This window comes from Staurois parvus, unplaced genomic scaffold, assembly GCF_062004578.1.
Source record: "Staurois parvus isolate SC_StPar_1 unplaced genomic scaffold, SC_StPar_1.0 ptg000689l, whole genome shotgun sequence".
Taxonomy (NCBI): Eukaryota; Metazoa; Chordata; class Amphibia; order Anura; family Ranidae; genus Staurois; species Staurois parvus.
Window position 1 is genome coordinate 110,466 of NW_028318485.1, and position 19,784 is coordinate 130,249.

General features: G+C 41.2%; 1 pseudogene; it reads right to left on the reverse strand.

The window, feature by feature from the left end:
- Positions 1 to 3,537: 3,537 nt before the first annotated feature.
- LOC149446792 (uncharacterized) lies at positions 3,538 to 18,745 on the reverse strand (annotated as a pseudogene).
- Between the last annotated feature and the right edge of the window lie 1,039 nt (positions 18,746 to 19,784).

Consider the following 19,784-nt stretch of genomic DNA (forward strand, 5'->3'; position numbering starts at 1 on the left):
TTTAGTAACATTTTAAATCCCCTTTCTTCCCCATTCTGATGCTCAGTTTGAACTTCATCAAGTCATCTTCACCACATCTAGATGCCTAAATGCATTGACTTGCTGCCATGTGATTGACTGACTAGCAATTTGTGTTACCAAGCAATTGATCAGGTGTACCTAATAAGTATATAGGTATTTCAGAGTACCAGTCCATAGATATGGAGGCTGCATTCATTTTATTTTTTATACTTTTTGGCTTTATTTTCACCTGGAAATCCAATGGGCACATTACATGTTTTGGGGCAGCTACGCCCATTTCTCCATTATTTCTCAGTTATATCATGGTTGCCACCCAGGCTGGCTTTCTATCAGATCTATCCCTCATCATATCACGACTCAATTACTGCAACTCCCTCCTCACTGGCCTGCCTCGCCGCTGGCTATCCCTGCTTCAGTCGATCCTGAATACGGCTGCCAGACTCATTCACCTTTCCAACCACTCCATCTCCGCCACCCCCCTCTGCCAATCCCTCCACTGGCTTCCGATTGCGCAACGGATCAAATTCAAAATCCTAACACTGACGTACAAAGCTGTCCACCATACTGCCCCGAACTACATCACTGACCTAATATCCAAGTACCGCCCAGCACGCACACTCCGCTCCTCACAAGACCTCCTTCTCTCTAGTTCCCTGGTCTCCTCCTCCTATGCCCGCCTCCAGGACTTCTCCAGGGGGTATATTTTTTTTTTTACTTGACAATGTTCTCAGCTTGAAGAATACAAAATAAATGCAGTCACAACATTTAAGGACTAGGAAGCTGCAATATGTATTTTTTTTTTGGGTGAAGGGAACTAGAAGGTGCATTAGACTTAGCTAACATTTAAGGCACCTGCACTTTTTTTTCAATGCAGTACAGGAGGCTCCCATCTGTGCGCTGTGCATACAATTTGGAATTACGTGCATGTGCCTTTAAGCCAGTGTTTCTCAACTCCAGTCCTCATGGACCCCCAACAGGTCATGTTTTCAGGATTTCCATTATTTTGCACAGGTGATTTGATCAGTTTCACTGCCTTAGTAATTACCACAGCTGTTTCATCTGAGGGAAATCCTGAAAACATGACCTGTTGGGGGTCCATGAGGACTGGAGTTGAGAAACACTGCTTTAAGCTGTCTATACATGGATCAAAATTCAGCCTGTTTGACTTCTGTTCAACCACCCTGTTGGAAAATTTCCACTCAATCAGCACCAGAGGCTAAAGAATGCAGCACTGATCTGTGTATTCTCATGGTGGGGAAGTATTCCCAAGGTCAGAGTACAATGACACAGTGAGAAGGATTTCCCATCCATCACTTATAGTGGGAAAGTGGCAGGAATTCTGACACTTGGGGGGGGGGGGGGGGACTGACTTGGTGTCACTGACATCCCCAGTGACACCAATACAGTGATCAGTGCTAAAAAAAGAAGTACTGACACTGTACTAATGGCACTGGGCAGGAAGGAGTTACCATGAGCAGCGATCAAAGGGTTAACTGTGTACAGGGAGTGTTTTACTAGGGGGCGGTGTGTTGGAGCTTCTCTGTAAGCACACTGCTCTAGATGGCTGTGCTAATAAAAAGCAGGTTTTGTTCAACCTGCTGATTGAACGAAAAAAAAACCCACTGAGTCAGCTATGGGCAGTTTTAGGGAGCCCTTCTGAATGAATGGAACCAAAATTCAATATACAGAGGGCTGTGTGTTACGGCAATGCACATATTAGCACTATTTACTCAAAAGCATAAGTGTTAACCCCACCTTAATGAAAGTTGTAGATTTAAAATAAAACAACATGAAGATGTCAAAGATTGTATATTTTATTGATACAGTAGAGTTTACACCTACCTTAAGGTAGAAAAGAGTAATACAAAACAGGAAATAGTTTAAAATTCACCAAAACAGTAATATAGAAGATATATTTGAGTCCAAAAATTAGTATGTTATTTTTCTTTGCATCAATACAATACAGTTCACCAAAACAGTAATATAGAAAATGTATATTTGAGTTGAAAACATTAGTATGTTATTCTTCTTTGCAATAATACAATACAAGAAAAAAATGAGGCATAATAAATTGGGTTGTGCTTTTAATCCCTGTGGCCCTCTTTGGCCTTAATCTGGCTCTGTTACAGATCAAGATGCATTTTTGCTATAATAAAAAAAATGCTAAAAAGACCTTTTCCATGCAAACATATAATGGGGGAGTTTATTAAAACTGAAGCAGAGAGAATGTAGTAATGTGCATGGCAACCAATCAGCTTTTAGCTTTAGCTTGTTCAGTTATAATGAAAGATAAAAGCTGATTGGCTGCCATGTACAGCCCTGTTTGCTCCAGTTATGTTGAATTCTCCTCAATGTAAATTGTACGGGGATATAACCAAATTACTTCAGCAATACATTTTGCAGCAGAAAAAAATATCAAACATAAAGTGTAAAACCCCATAACTCAGATGCTTCTTTACTGAGTATATTACCCACTTGACCTCCAGAGGATTTACCCCCCTTAATGACCAGGCCTCTTTTTGCTACTCGGCGCTGCCCTAATTCAACTGATAATTGCGCGGTCATGCAATGCTGCACCCAAACGAAATTTACGTCCTTTTTTTCACACAAATAGAGCTTTCTTTCTGTGTAATTTGATCACCTGTGCGCTTTTTATTTTTCACGCTATAAACAAAAAAACGCCAAACATTTTGAAGAAAAACAATATTTTTTACTTTCAGCTATAAAAAATATATAGTAAACTCAAAGTTGGTTATAAATTTAGGCCAAAATGCATTCTGCTCCATGTTTTTGGTAAAAAAAAAACCCCAATAAGTGTAAATTAATTGGTTTACGTGAAAGTTATAGCGTTTACAAATGGCGGGATACTGGGATTTTTAGTTTTTTTTTTATTCGCGATCAGCGAATTATGGCGGCGATCAGTGACTTATGGCAGTGACCAGCGACTTATGGCAGGGCTGCGGGACTGCGGCGGACATTCTGACATTGGGGGGTACTGACTTGGGGTCACTGACATCCCCAAAAACACTAATACAGTGATCAGTGCAAAAAAAAAAAAACACTGACACTGTACTAATGGCACTGGGGAGGAAGGGGTTAACTGTATTTTGCAGAGAAGGGTTATCTGAGTGAGGGGGAGTGTTTTACTAGGGGGCGGGGGTGTGTGCTGGACGGGAAAAGGCTGATCGAGAGAGAGAAACTCTTCTTTCTCGATCAGCTCGTCCTCGAGCTGTCAGGGAAGTGACAGACAGCACAGCTACTGCAGCTGTGCTGTCTGTCACTGTTTGCCGCCGATCGCCGGGAGATAGCCGCTAAGGACCGGCTGTGACCCGGCAACTGACATCCGCGGCGGTGATCGGCGGGACAGATAGGGCGGCGGCGAGCCTCGCATGCGCCCCCTATCTGTTTACAAAACACACGTTTTAAAACGTGGTTTTGCCTGCCAGTGCCGCCCTGCCGCCGTATTTCTACAGTGGCAGGGCGGCAAGTGGTTAATGTGTACATTTTTATGAAATTCTAAATTTTCAAAGATTCAGAATATGGCTCTAACTTCTCTCTAACTGAACCCAAATAAGGGCAAAGCTGGATGGATTCTTTAATCTCTTGCAACTGAGAGAGTTAACCCCTTGCTGGGGCTGACTGTGACATGCACTACATGTGTTTATCACAGCAATCCATCATTTTATACTGAGACATTGCCATGGTGGTCCTCAACTCCTGAATGGGGAACCGATGGGAGGACACATATCACTCTCTATGACACCACCTGAGCTCTGGTGGCCCATTTGCATAAGAAAATACTTGACATTCTGATTTTCTAAATGTACCCATTCTTGTATTTCTTTTACAGTCACATTTGGCAACAATCAATTACACATAATTAAAATATTGTGCATCATACAAGAATAATTGCTACAACATGCCACATATGTGACTTAAGCAGCCCATAGATGATTTCATTTTTTCATTCAACCAACAGGTTGAATTACAAAAAAAAAAACTGACCTAACTCCCCCATCCATACATTTGAGGTGGATGGGGGAATCACTTCCATTCAGCACTGATATAGTGGTTCCTATCCGGCAGGCTGGTTGTAAGACGTCAACCAGTAGATCAACCTCTATACAAAAATACATGGATCAAAATTCAGCTGGCTCAGCATGGACTGACCAAATTTTGATCCATGTATGGCCAGCTTTACTCCATAAGGAGCCTTTTGTTCTATCACTCTACCAGTCCTTTGTACTAGTAACATTTAATCATAGTAGCACAACTGAGTGATTAAATATCTCTTTTGGGACTCTAGCATTATGAAGCAATTGCAATTGGTTCAACCTTTCAATAGTAAGAGATTAAAATCCTCCATGTAGCTGACCCCAAGGCCTGGTTCACACCTATGTGTGTTGCAATCTGTTGCAGGTAAAAAGTCCCTGACTCTATCCGAAAATGCAGCAGCTGAAAACACATAGATGTGAACGTGTCCCATAGGAAACCATGAAAAATGGACTGTAGTGGGTTTTGCAAAACATAAAAAGCACTAAAAAATGCTTAGGTGTGAACCAGGCCTAAGATGTAACGCTTGTCACATTTAGGTTAAATGTCCTTTCTTCCTGGAAATCATCTGGCATTGATTAAAGGATACATTCACCTTTGGGAACATGTTACATATTGCGCCCATTTTTTGGGTGGAACATGTAACATGTTTACAATGCTGAAACCACTGCCCGATCCACGGCATCTAGTGACAGCTAAATGAGGATCTTCTCCCCCAACTTGTTGTCACTATTTAAAACAAAAAAGATCCTGGCCAGGCCATGTCATCCATTCACAGAATTCTGTGAATGTAAAACTACAATCCCGACAGCTTTTGCCGCTGTCAGCTTGTAGTTCTCAATGAGCTACCACAGTGCTGTTCAGCGATGTGGTAGTTCACCATCTCCATCTGTCATTGTGTAGCTGCCTGCCCATATGAGGTATGAGCACACAGGTACACTGAGGAGCCTGCATGGCACCCATGATCTGCTTTCTATGCTCTAAGTTAGGAATAAAATAATAAATGCACATTTTTTTTGCCTGGAAAAAATCTAAATGATTTTCCTTCAAAGTAAATTATCTGCTGTTTAATAAAATAAATCTTAAGTAAGATGCACTTTTACGTTACATTTGACCTCAAACATTCCACTTTAACCCCTTCACGCCTAAGGGTAAAACAAATCTAAATGCCGAAGCACAATTTTGCAAAGTTGACATGTGTTAGTAAAACCGTCCATATCATCACAACTACTTTGTACATCCAGGTGAATTATACCGTGTTTTTTTCTGGACAAATTGGGCTTTCATTTGGTGGTAAATGGTAATGATTTTTTTTTATTGTCAAAGGAAAACTGGCCCAAAATAGTAAAAAATAAACATTTTTTTAAATTTAGCTGTGTGTTTCTTGTTACGACCATAACCTACCACCAAAGAACAACCCAAAATAAATTCTCCAGCTCTTGACGATCTCAGCGATACCACATATGTGTATGTTATTTGTTGTTTGTACCCGGAGTACAGACCAGAAACAATAGTGCGCATTTTGTTTTTGTCTTTTTTTTTTAACCTAAAACACACTGACACTGACACTAATACCATTTTTTCTAAATCCTGAACTTTGACCTTTGACCCTTGACCCAAACACTAACTATGGCACTGAACTAGATCAAACCTTGATCTAGGTATTTTTTTCTTTATTTTTTAATATTTATTTATCTTTTTTTTCTTTTCTTTTTTACAAACATTTTTTTCTCTCTATGCCAGGAGTTAGAGAAATACAATGTATCTCTCACCCTCCATTCATAAAGAGAAAAAAAAACAAGGGGGCCGGGCTGTACAGTGACTGATCACAGTGATCGCCAATCAGAGGCTATCACAGTGATCGCCAATCAGAGGCTATCACAGTGATCGCCAATCAGCGGCTATCACAGTGATCGCCAATCAGAGGCTATCACAGTGATCGCCAATCAGAGGCTATCACAGTGATCGCCAATCAGAGGCTATCACAGTGATCGCCAATCAGAGGCTATCACAGTGATCGCCAATCAGAGGCTATCACAGTGATCGCCAATCAGAGGCTATCACAGTGATCATGTGACCCGTAATTGGGAGTCCCGGGTCCCGATCGTTAGAAAGGGAACCGATGCTTTCAGTGACACAGTGGTCTTTGTGCTGAGAGCGCGCCGAGCGGTGAGCTCCCAGCACATAGACAGGTACGCAAATATGTGGCCCCACGGAAAAAAACCCAGTTCTGTGAGGCCGCATATTTGTGTTACGTTGGCATCAAGGGGTTAATGTGAATTCTCTGGTGTGTAGCAAAAGTTATGTTTTGCACAAAGCACTTGCCACATTCTGAACATCTACTGTAAGTAGCCTCTCTCCTCTATGAGTTTTCTGATGTGCAGTAAAATATGTTTTACGAGAGAAGCACTTGTCACATTCCAGACATTTAAATGGATTCTCTCCTGCGTGAATCACCTGGTGTTGTGTAAGACCTTTCTTTACTGTAAAGCACTTATCACAATCTGAACATTTAAATGGCTTCTCTCCGGTGTGATTCCTCTGATGCTGAACAAGACTAGAACTTTGTGAGAAGCACTTGTCACATTCTGGACATCTAAAGGGTTTCTCTCCTGTGTGACTCCTTTTGTGCTGAGTAAGACTAGAACTTTGTAAGAAGCATTTGTCACATTCTGAACATTGAAATGGTTTCTCTCCTGTGTGAACCCTCTGGTGTTTAATAAGAGAGCCCTTCAGTGAGAAGCATTTGTCACATTCTGAACACTGAAATGGCTTCACTCCTGTGTGAATCCACTGATGATTCATAAGAAGACTCTGGTCATTGAAGCACTTGTCGCATTCTGAACACCTAAATGGTTTCTCTCCTGTGTGAGCCTTCTGGTGTTTAGTAAGATTTTGCTTGAGAGCGAAGCATTTGTAACATTCTGAACATTGAAATGGTTTCTCTCCAGTGTGAATCTTCTGGTGTTTAGTAAGAGAGCCCTTCTGTGAGAAGCATGTGTCACATTCTGAACACTGAAATGGCTTCTCCCCTGTGTGAATCTTCTGATGGTTAACAAGAGTATTCTGGTCTTTGAAGCACTTGTCACATTCTGAACATGAAAATGGCTTCTCTCCTGTGTGATCCCTCTTATGATTAATGAGGTGGGATAAAGCTCTAAAGGACTTTGCACATTCAGAACATAAAAATGGTTTCTCTCCGGTATGAATTCTCTGGTGAATTGTGAGTTTTGCTTTACTTTGAAAACGTTTCTCACACTCAGTGCAGTTGTACGGCTTTTCCTCTCTGGAGCTCATTGTGCGATGTTGAAGACCTTCTCACAGGTAAGACTTCTAAACTGGAAATTCAGCAATTATATTGGAAACCTGCAAGGTAAAAGAAAATAAATGTGTTATAAAAATTACATCATTTCTCCATTAGACCAACCTAGAGATTTAAAGGGTATTTCCACATTTGCAGCGAAATTGGGATAAAACCTTCTTTATTTTTGTTTCATGCCCCCATTCACACAGCAAAACTAGAAAAAAAAAGTCAAAGTTTAATTAGTTATTTTTTCTATGAGGGGACAAGGAAGTTGTATTTACATGAATTATTAATTGACTGTCTGGAGACAGAAATCTCATCAATTGTACTATATTTGGATACTGTCTTTCTTAACTGCTTTCTTACCACCCGATAGCAGAAATACTGCTACAGGGCGGCAAGGGTTCACAAAATCACACACACACACACACATATATATATATATATATATATGTGTATATACATTTCTGGGTAGGGGCGCATGCAAGCTGTGCACGTGCCCTACCCACACGGCCATTGGCGGCCTCACCTGTCGATCACCAGGTCCCAGCCAATGTTTCCCCGCCAGCACCCGGTGATCTCCATGTATCACCGATGGGGGAGAGACCTTTATGTAAACAATACCCCTGTCGGCTCCTGCACATTGCTTTGTATTGCTTACATAGTAAAACACGCACACAGCACACAGTAAAACAAAAGCACACAGTTAACCCTTTGATCAACTCAGATGTTAACCCCTTCCTGCCCAGTGTCATTAGTGTAGTGTCAGTGCTTTTTATTAGCACTGATCACTGTACTGGTGTCACAGCTGATGTCAATGACAGTTAGTCAGTGTCAGAATGCCTGCCGCAATCCCGCTAAATGTCGCTGATTGCCACCATTGCTAGTATTTTAAAGAAAATCCAGCATCTATACCGCCGTTTGTGAACGCTATAACGTTCAAGTAAACCTATTAATTTACACGTATTGGGATTTTTTTTAGCAAAGACATGGAGCAGAATACATTTTGGCCTAAATTTATAATGAAATTTGATAATTAAATCCTCAGGACAGTAAGTGGTTAATTAGCTCTTTTTGTTATGAGGGGGCAGGGAAGCTGTAATTACATTGATTATGTCTGGAGATAGATATCTCATCAATTGTATTATATTTGGACACGGTCTTTCTTAAAGCCCCATATACACGCTAAGAATGTTGAACAAATTATCGTCCATTTGTTTTACATGCTAGTCTCATATCGAAAGTAAAGAGGTTGCTAAAGTTATGAAATTTCTTGTACGACAGAATAAAAATTCGGAAGTGGTGTATTGTAATCTATTTGTATTGTATTTCCAGACGAAAACTTTGCTGGTTAATTGAAAATCGTATAATCTGGTATCGTACGAGAAACATTTTCATACTTGTCCCTTCGAGTAATTTCAGACAATTGCTGTCTACTAACAAGCGGATTATTATACGATCGCTTTGAAAACGGCATTTTTCATACAATTTTCTGATTATATTTATGGGGTTTAACAAAAGGTTAAATGTTCAGGAGCTGGGCTTCTTCATTTTATGGTAAGGAGAACTGGACTCAGCCAGTCCCCAGCCCAGTTACTGGGACGGATCATGCTGAGCTGGCTGAGAAATGGTGGCAGTCAGCCATGACACCTTCTCATCAGAATCACATAAAAGGTTAAAAAGATTTTAAAAAATAGCTAATCCTAAGCAAAAGCACATAGCTAAACCTAAAAAAAATAAATGTAAGTGTAGCTTGCCTTTTTTAGGTGTTGTTTTCCTTAGCTTTCAGTAAGAAAACGTTCTGCTTAGTTCTTTTTGTTATAAGGAGGGCTGGGAAGATGTATTTACATGAATTAACCTTGTCTAGAGATAGATATCTCACCAATTGTACTATATTTGGACACTGTCTTTCTTAACAAAACGTTAAATGTTTAGGAGTTGGGCTACTTCATACTTTTGTATGTACAATCTAAGGCCCCTAACTCACATTCATACATACACATACTAGAGCCAATTTAGACAGGATCCAATTAACCTACCAGCATGTCTTTGGAGTGTTGGAGGAAACCGGAGTACCCGGAGGAAACACACACAGACACAGGGAGAACATGCAAACTCCAGGCAGGTGGTGCTGTGGTTGGGATTCAAACCAACGACCGGTTGTTACCGGCTATGTCCCGGCGATTAGCGGCAATCAGTGACAGAGAGCACAGCTGCAGTAGCTCTGCTCTCTGTCAGTTCCCTGACAGCTCCTGACACGCTGATCGGGACAGAAGAGTTTATCTGTCTCGATCAGCAGTGTTCCCTGCAGTACACACCCCCGCCCCCTAGTAAAACACTCCCCTCACACAGTTAACCCTTTCACTGAATAATAAAGTTAACCCCTTCCTCCCCAGTGCCATTAGTACAGTGTCAGTGTTTTTTTTTTTTTGCATGATACCTGTATTGGTGTCACTGGGGATGTCAGTGACCCCAAGTCAGTACCCCCCAATGTCAGAATGTCTCCCGCAGTCCCGCCATAAGTCGCTGATCGCCGCCATAAGTCACTGATCGCCGCCATTATTAGTATAAAAAAAAAATTAAAAATCCCAGTATCTTTCCTGCCATTTGTAAATGCTATAACTTTCACATAAACCAATTAATTTACACGTATTGGGTTTTTTGTAGCAAAGACATGTCGCAGAATACATTTTGGCAGAAATTTATGACTAAATTTGATTTTTAATTTTTTTTTACTGGACATGTTTCATAGCAAAAAGTCCAAAATATTGTTTTTTTTCCTCAAAATTGTCAGCCTTTTTTTTTATAGCGCAAAAAATAAAAAACGCACAGGCGATCAAATACCACCAAAAGAAAGCTCAATTTGTGGGAAAAAAAAGGATGTAAATTTCATTTATGTACCATATTGCATGACCGCGCAATTGTCCGTTAAACTAGCGCAGCGCTGTACAGCAAAAAAATGGTGTAAATTGCAATATCTATACCATAGTTTGTAGACGCTATAACTTCCACACAAAGCAATCAATATACACTTATTGGGATTTTTTTACCAAAAACATGGAGCAGAATACATTTTGGCTTAAATTTATAACCGACTTTGAGTTTACTATATATTTTTTATAGCTGAAAGTAAAAAATATCGTTTTTCTTCCACATTTTTGATATTTTTTGTTTATAGCATGAAAAATAAAAAGCGCACAGGTGATCAAATACCACCGAAAGAAAGCTCTATTTGTGTGAAAAAAAGGACATAAATTTTGTTTGGAAGCAGCATTGCATGACCTCGCAATTATCAGTTGAACTAGTGCAGCGCCGAGTAGCAAAAAGAGGCGTGGTCATTAAGGGGGGTAAATCCTCAGGAGGGCAAGTGGTTAAGGGAAGTGACTAGTGAAACAATTTTAAATACTCGGGATTAATACACCTCCAAGAGAGGCTTGATGAGGCCAGGAATTGCCAGCAGGTCAATGAGGTGTTGTGTGGAGCAGAACACAGTATGAGAGGGTTGTGGGCTGTTTGCTGAGACGCTGCTGTGACCTTTTCTGGACCCCTGGAGCAGGCAAGAATATATACAATATATAAAGAGAAGAGATATATGGGATACCCTCCTAGAAATGGAAAGACGAATACTGATGCCCTAGATTTTATAATGCACGCATTGGGGTTGAGTTACTAAAGCTGGAGAGTGAGAAATCTGGTGCAACTCTGCAGAGAATCCAGTTTCCGTTTTTTTTTTCTTATGCCGAAGCTTAATTGAACAAGTTGAAGTTAGACGCTGATTGTCTATCATGCAGAGCGGCACCAGATTTTACACTCTCCAATTTTAGTAAATCAACCCCACTGAGTACATTTTGTAATACTGGCACTAATTCCTGGTTCACAATCGCCTAACTGATAGCATAAGATGATTTTAGCATTTAACCCCACCAGAAAAATACCACTGAGATATCGTCCACTTTCAAATTTCCCATTACCTCTTTGATTGAAGAATATCATAATTGAGCATATTTACAATCATAAAAGTGCACCTACCTGGTGTAATGTAGTACAGGGTCCCGTAGAAGCTTCTTACTCTCTTGGCCAGCAGTTCTTGTAGCTGAAGGAACACTTCCTCACCTTTTATTTATTTTACCACCAGCAACTAATAGGTGGTGGCTTATGATTGCCTGAAAAAGTGTGATCTACTTAACATATTATCAGTTTCATCTATTGTTTAGAAAGTTTCAGATACTCTCTATCACAGTCACAGCCAGGACAAGTTCATTAGCATTCTAATATGTGAGGGGAAGTCCATGTGGGGGGGGGGGGGGGTGTTCATTGAACACATTTCCTCTCATCATTAGCATACACAGGTGATACTATAGTTATATTACCAAGACAAAAGATATTGGGAATGGGAAAGGAATGTCTTGTGTTCTTGGCTAAGTCTCATGATAATAAGCCTGTGAGCTGTGTCACTGCAGATACATTTAGCAAACAAAAATGCAAAAATAAAATCAACGTGACAAATGGATGGAATTTACATTAACTCTGATTTTTACTTAGATGTAAAAAGGTGTGTTTTATGTTTTTGTTCTCCTCTACTGTTAAAACTGTTAATTTTTAGTAAATGAATAAATAAAAAATAAAATAGAACCATCAAACCAATTGATTAAGAGTTAATACTCAGGATTTAATTCCTCGGTTCAGTCACAGCCGAGAACAAAGTGTGATTTACTAAAGCAGTTGAGAATCTTCAGACAAATTCATTTCAATAACCCAATCATGTCAAAAGCACATTTCTTTTTAGTTTTGTATTTCATCTGTGCACAAGTGGATAACTGAAGGGAATATTCATAAACTTCATTGTGTTAAGATTCTAAACTATTTTAGTAAATAAATCACAATATTTGTATGGAGTTTGTTCTTATACAGGATTTGTGTGGTTCCAACTAAGTGCTTCACTTTCTCGCTCAGTTCTATCAACTGATTTTCTCAGTTGTGTCTGTGGGGTCTTTAGATCACTCCTGGATGGCAGGAACTGGCATGTTTGGTTCTTTGTAGTTAGTATACTCTGCTATACAGTATGTTGGTTCCATAGAAATTACATATAAAAAAATATAATTTTGCAACTTTAATTTTGTATTTAATCATATGCAAATATTAATCACATTTATAAAGTAAAAAAGGTCCACATAAAAAAGGTTTAGAATATGAAAATAGCTTCTCTCCCATTAGAATCATCTAAAGTTAAATAAGGGCTCAGCTACATAGAAAACCGCTGCTGAGATACTTAAAGTGGAACTTCACTCTCTCAATCAACATTGACTATTTTGAATCCTAATGCTACCAGTAAATAGATAGGAAAGTACAGTCAGGTTCATAAATATTGGGACAGCGACACAATTCTAACATTTGTGGCTCTATACACCACCACAATGGATTTGAAATGAAACGACCAAGATGTGCTTTAACTGCAGACTGTCAGCTTTAATTTGAGGGTATTTACATCCAAATCAGGTGAACGGTGTAGGAATTACAACAGTTTGCATATGTGCCTCCCACTTGTTAAGGGACCAAAAGTAATGGGACAGAATAATAATCATAAATCAAACTTTCACTTTTTAATACTTGGTTGCAAATCCTTTGCAGTCAATTACAGCTTGAAGTCTGGAACGCATAGACATCACCAGACGCTGGGTTTCATCCCTGGTGATGCTCTGCCAGGCCTCTACTGCAACTGTCTTCAGTTCCTGCTTGTTCTTGGGGCATTTTCCCTTCAGTTTTGTCTTCAGCAAGTGAAATGCATGCTCAATCGGATTCAGATCAGGTGATTGACTTGGCCATTGCATAACATTCCACTTCTTTCCCTTAAAAAACTCTTTGGTTGCTTTTGCAGTATGCTTTGGGTCATTGTCCATCTGCACTGTGAAGCGGCGTCCAATGATTTGTGAAGCATTTGGCTGAATATGAGCAGATAATATTGCCCGAAACACTTCAGAATTCATCCTGCTGCTTTTGTCAGCAGTCACATCATCAATAAATACAAGAGAACCAGTTCCATTGGCAGCCATACATGCCCACGCCATGACACTACCACCACCATGCTTCACTGATGAGGTGGTATGCTTAGGATCATGAGCAGTTCCTTTCCTTCTCCACACTCTTCTCTTCCCATCACTCTGGTACAAGTTGATGTTGGTCTCATCTGTCCATAGGATGTTGTTCCAGAACTGTGAAGGCTTTTTTAGATGTCGTTTGGCAAACTCTAATCTGGCCTTCCTGTTTTTGAGGCTCACCAATGGTTTACATCTTGTGGTGAACCCTCTGTATTCACTCTGGTAAAGTCTTCTCTTGATTGTTGACTTTGACACACATACACCTACCTCCTGGAGAGTGTTCTTGATCTGGCCAACTGTTGTGAAGGGTGTTTTCTTCACCAGGGAAATAATTCTTCGGTCATCCACCACAGTTGTTTTCCGTGGTCTTCCGGGTCTTTTGGTGTTGCTGAGCTCACCGGTGTGTTCCTTCTTTTTAAGAATGTTCCAAACAGTTGTTTTGGCCACGCCTAATGTTTTTGCTATCTCTCTGATGGGTTTGTTATGTTTTTTCAGCCTAATGATGGCTTGCTTTACTGATAGTGACAGCTCTTTGGATCTCATCTTGAGAGTTGACAGCAACAGATTCCAAATGCAAATAGCACACTTGAAATGAACTCTGGACCTTTTACCTGCTCATTGTAATTGGGATAATGAGGCCATGGAACAGCTGGCCATGGAACAGCTGAGAAGCCAATTGTCCTATTACTTTTGGTCCCTTAACAAGTGGGAGATACATATGCAAACTGTTGTAATTCCTACACCGTTCACCTGATTTGGATGTAAATACCCTCAAATTAAAGCTGACAGTCTGCAGTTAAAGCACATCTTGTTCGTTTCATTTCAAATCCATTGTGATGGTGTATAGAGCCAAAAATTTTAGAATTGTGTCGATGTCCCAAGATTTATGGACCTGACTGTATATCATATTTACTTTTTTTAAACTTTTTTTTATGTTTCTTCAGTTACTTCCTGGTTTCTGGCATAAGCAAATGATGTCATACATCCCGGGAGTCTTCGAGTGGGAGGCTCTCAGCTAATCACACCCTCCTGCCTGTTGGCATTCAGGAAGTAAATGCTACATGAATCATCTGCCCTTACTCAAGATGGCCATGGCTAGAACTGTTAGGCAGTGTTTTTCAGAGTGATTTCTCAGCAAAATAAAGCCTGGAGACATGGATGAAAGGGGGCGTTTGCTTTGAATATTAGAAGTGAACAAACAGAGCTTTTGGTTTGTTGTGCTTAGATGCAGTGGAGTTCTGCTGGGATCATTTGCCTTTCTCCACAGGGAGTCTTTTGATCCATCTCCTTAGTAATCAATTGTGCTAATAGCAATTAACCGCTTGCCGCCCGCAATGTACTGTGGATGGGCGGTAGCTACAGGCAAAGCAATGTACCCATACTTCGGGTCACTCTTTTGGGTTTAGAGCGAGAATGCCCTCCCTCTGTCCCACGCTGTCATTGGCTGTAAGTGTATGTCAGCAGGTCTCGGTCAGTGATTTTTGGCTGGAACTCTGCTCATCTCTTACAGCAAATGGAGAAGCAGAGCTGTGCCTGTATTTGTAAATATAGCCACAGGATCGAGCTGGATCTTCTCTTTCTGGAACAATTTTGTACCAGGGAGAGAAGAAAGACAAATTACCTGTGAGTAAAAGCAGCACACTGCACCCACACACATTGGATAGACATTTAACCCCTTGATTGACACATTAACCCTGCCAGTGGCATTAGTACAATGCCAGTGTGGAGGATTTCTTACTGATCACTGTATTAGTGCCAATAGCGATGTCAGATAGCATCAGGGTCAGTTAGCGCTCCTCCCGGCCAGGGTCAGCTAGCGTTAGATTGCCCGCGCACTATCTCACTCATGCCATAGGTCACTGATCACCGTCATTACTAGTATAGTGTTTGTACAGATCAATATATTGATCATGAACAGAACTATACTAGTGCCTACCTAGTATTAGTGTCCCCAAAAATGCAGTGCTAGTAGGATCAGCTCCGTTCGCTGCCAGCACTTGCACTTTGTGACTCCGCCCCCCAACAATGGTCTTAAATTGCCAAAAATGACATTTCCCTTCTGGCTTCAGAAGGTCATCAAAATATTTGAAGACTATTTCTTTTTTCTTTTTTTAAAGACCCGGGCAATGAAATATCATTTGCCAGCAATTTAAACCTAAATGCATACCGGACTCTTTGAGTATGTTATGTATTTTTTAGAAGTACCTCACCAAAAAGAAAAAAACATGAGCCCCCCCTAAAATACTATACGAAACGTTTAATCTAAGCTTGCAGCATATCCCCCCAAACCATACCAGCCCACATGCCTTCAATATGGTGGGGTGCCTATATCAATAAAGACCAAGGCCTCTTCCCCACAAGCCTGGCTGGTGGGTGTAGGGATCTTAGGGCAGGAAGACTGTAAGAATCTGGAAGGTTCAGCCTGAATCATTGACTCATCCATAATCTTAAGTGAAAAAGCACTTGTCACAATACACTCTCCGGTCACTTTATTAGGTACACTCGTTCAATTGTTTGGTAACACAAATTGCTAATCAGCCAATCACATGGCAGCAACTCAATGCATTTTAGGCATCTAGACATGGTGAAGACGACTTGCTGAACTTCAAACTGAGCATCAGAATGGTGAAGAAATGGGATATAAGTGACTTTAAAGGTGGCAGGATTGTTGGTGCCAGACGGGCTGATCTGAGTATTTCTAAAACTGCTGATCTACTGGGATTTTCACACACAACCATCTCTAGAGTTTACAGAGAATGGGTCAAAAAAGAGAAAACATCCAGTGAGTGGCAGTTGTGTGGATGAAAATGCCTTGTTGGTGTCAGAGGTCAGAGGAGAATGGGCAGACTGATACGAGATGATAGAGAGGCAACAGTAATTCCTGTCAGTATGGACCAAAATCTCTGAGGAATGTTTCCAACACCTTGTTAAATCTATGCCATGAATAATTAAGGCAGTTCAGAAAGCAATAGGGGGTCCAGCTACTAGCAAGGGGTAACTAATAAAATGACCGGCGTGTGTATATTCCAGCTAAAAAAATTCAATTTCATATAAATAGCTTCTCTCCTATGTGAATTTTTTGGTGTCGAGTAAGATTTGTTTTTTGTGAGAAGCATTTGCCACATTCCGAACATCTATATGGCTTCTCTCCTGCGTGAGATTTCTGATGTTGAGCAAAACTTCTTTTATTGGAGAAGCATTTGTCACATTTCAGGCATGTGTATGGCTTCTCTCCTGTGTGAATCATCTGGTGTTGAGTAAGATTACTCTTTTCCGTGAAGCATTTATCACATTCTGAACAGCTAAAAGGTTTCTCTCCTGTGTGAGCCATCTGGTGCAGGGTAAGCTGTGCCTTCCGCATAAAACGTGTTGCATTCTGAACATCTGAATTGCTTTTGTCCTGTGTGACTTTTCAGGTGTCGAGAAAGATGTTTCTTCAGTGAAAAGTAATTGTCACATTTTGTACATCTAAAGCAGCGGTTTTCAACCTGTGGGTCGCGACCCCTTTGGGGGTCGAACGACCCTTTCACAGGGGTCTCCTAAGACCATCGGAAAACACATATTTCCGATGGTCTTAGGAACCGAGACACCGCTCCTCTATCAGTTTTCAGGCGGGTCCGCCCACATGCAGATACGTCCACATTTCCCTGGGCGCGATGTGTGTGCGGGATGACATGCTGCCCCTGTCATCTGGCCACATCCCCGGGATCACTCAACAGCTCCGCCTCCTCACCAGTGATTGGCCGCCGGAACTGTAGCTCAGGAGAGGCACACAGGCGGCCAATCACCAGTGAGGAGGAGAATCCGAGCAGCAGCGCGAAGATCAAAGAAGATCGAGCAAGGGAGCGGCCGGAGAAAGAAGACAGCTGACAGGTAAGTGTCTGTAGCGTGCAGATGGTGCTGCTGCAGCAGCCAGGTATGCTGGCTGTAGATGGGAGAGGGAGGGAGCGAGCCCAGGCTGGAGCAGGAGTCAGCAAGGTAAGTATCATTGGTGTCAGTAGGTGGAATAGTGCCCCATCATTGGTGTCACTAATACCAATGATGGGGCACTATTCCTCCCACTGACACCAATGATGGGGCACTATTTCCTCCCCCCCCCACTGACACCAACAATGGGGAACAATTCCTCCCCCCACTGACACCAACGATGGGGCACTATTCATCCCCCCACTGACACCAACGATGGGGCACTATTCCTCCCCCCACTGACACCAACGATGGGGCACAATTCCCCCCCACACTAGTATCAATGATGGGGCACTATTTCCCCCCCCCCACTGACACCAATGATGGGGCACTATTCCTCCCACACTGACACCAATGATGGGGCACTATTCCTCCCACAGACACCAACAATGTGGCACTATTCCTCCCACTGATACCAATGATGGGGCACTATTCCTCCCACTGACACCAATGATGGGGCACTATTCCTCCCACTGACACCAACAATGTGGCACTATTACTCCCACTGATACCAATGATGGGGCACTATTCCTCCCACTGACACCAATGATGGGGCACTATTCCTCCCACTGACACCAATGATGGGGCACTATTCCTCCCCCTGATACCAATGATGGGGCACTATTCCTCCCACTGACACCAATGATGGGGCACTATTCCTCCCACTGATACCAATGATGGGGCACTATTCCTCCCACTGACACCAGTGATGGGGCACTATTCCTCCCACTGACACCAATGATGGGGCACTATTCCTCCCACTGACACCAATGATGGGGCACTATTCCTCCCACTGACATCAGTGACATGGCACTACTCCTCCCACTGCAAAATTACAGTTATGAAGTAGCAACGAAAATAATTTTATGGTTGGGGGTCACCACAACATGAGGAACTGTATTAAAGGGTCGCGGCATTAGGAAGGTTGAGAACCACTGATCTAAAGGGTTTGTCTCCTGTGTGGGTAATCTGGTGCTGAGTAAGATGTGCCTTCTGTAAAAAGCATTTGTCACATTCTGAACATTGAAATGGCTTCACTCCTGTGTGAATCCGCTAATGGTTAATAAGATGACCCTTTTCTGTGAAGCACTTGTCACATTCTGAACATCTAAAAGGTCTCTTCCCTGTATGAATTCTCTTATGATTAATGAGATGTGATACAAACACTAAAGCACTTTTCTCACTCAGAACATGAAAATGGTTTCTCTCCAGTATGAACCCTCTGGTGAACCGTAAGATGTGTCTTACAAAGAAAACTTTTCTCACAATCTGTGCACTTATATGGCTTCTCTTTTCCAAAGCTCATCTTGTGCCGATGAAGACCTTCTCAGCTTTAGAACCTCTATAATAGAAATTCAGCAAATATAGTGTATAGCTGCAATGCAAATGAAAATCATATCATTTCTACAACAGATCAACCCAGAGATTTAAAAACACACTGCAATTCTAGGCTTGAAATGATTGTTTTCAGGAACAAAGGACATTTACCTTTAGATCACTGAAGACAGGTTTGTATTTAAAAGTGTTTTCTAAAGCAGTATTAACCTTTTTCGCTGCCAGAGCCTTTTTTGCATTTATGCAATCTTCATGCCTAAAATTATATTTTAAACCCCCAAAACATTATATATTTTCTGAAAGCAGACACCCTAGAGAATAAAATAGTGGACCTGCAATTTTTTATGTCACATAAAATTATTGCCAAGGTCTAGGAAATGCAAAACTTCAGTAAAAAATATACTAAAGTTAATTGTAGGGCACACAAATGCAATAATTTACCCAATTTTTGGCAAAAAATATAAAAGATGAGGTTGTACCAAGTACGTAGATACCCAACATGTCAAACCTTAAATTTGGGTGTGCTCATGAAATGGCGACAAACTTCAGCCCACTGTAGTTCATCAGTTTGGCATTACGGAGAAGGTCTGCTAGAAATATTGCTCTCAATACAGGCGTGCGTGGCGATATGTAACATGTGTATCGCAAAAGATGTTTTCATGCATAGGAACCCTATGTGTTTATGTTTGTATGCGTTACGTTTGTATTTGGGGGGATTTTAAGTGCGTGGGTGTAATTAAAATGTTTAACAATTAAAAATAAAAATTTGAACTCAACTTTTTTGTGATGATTATTTGGTGACAATTTCTTCTTAATAAGACTCTGGATGTCTCCCCTGTACTCCACTGAATCTATTGCAGTGCAAATCACACTGCATTAGATTCTTTCCCAGCCATACTGGCCGGGAACCAGGAGAAGCAGCTTCCAGCTGAAAGCCATACAGGAGATCGCTGCTTGTGTCACTGCCCCCACCACTGCACAGAACATACCCGACGGTTCAGTTTTCTTTC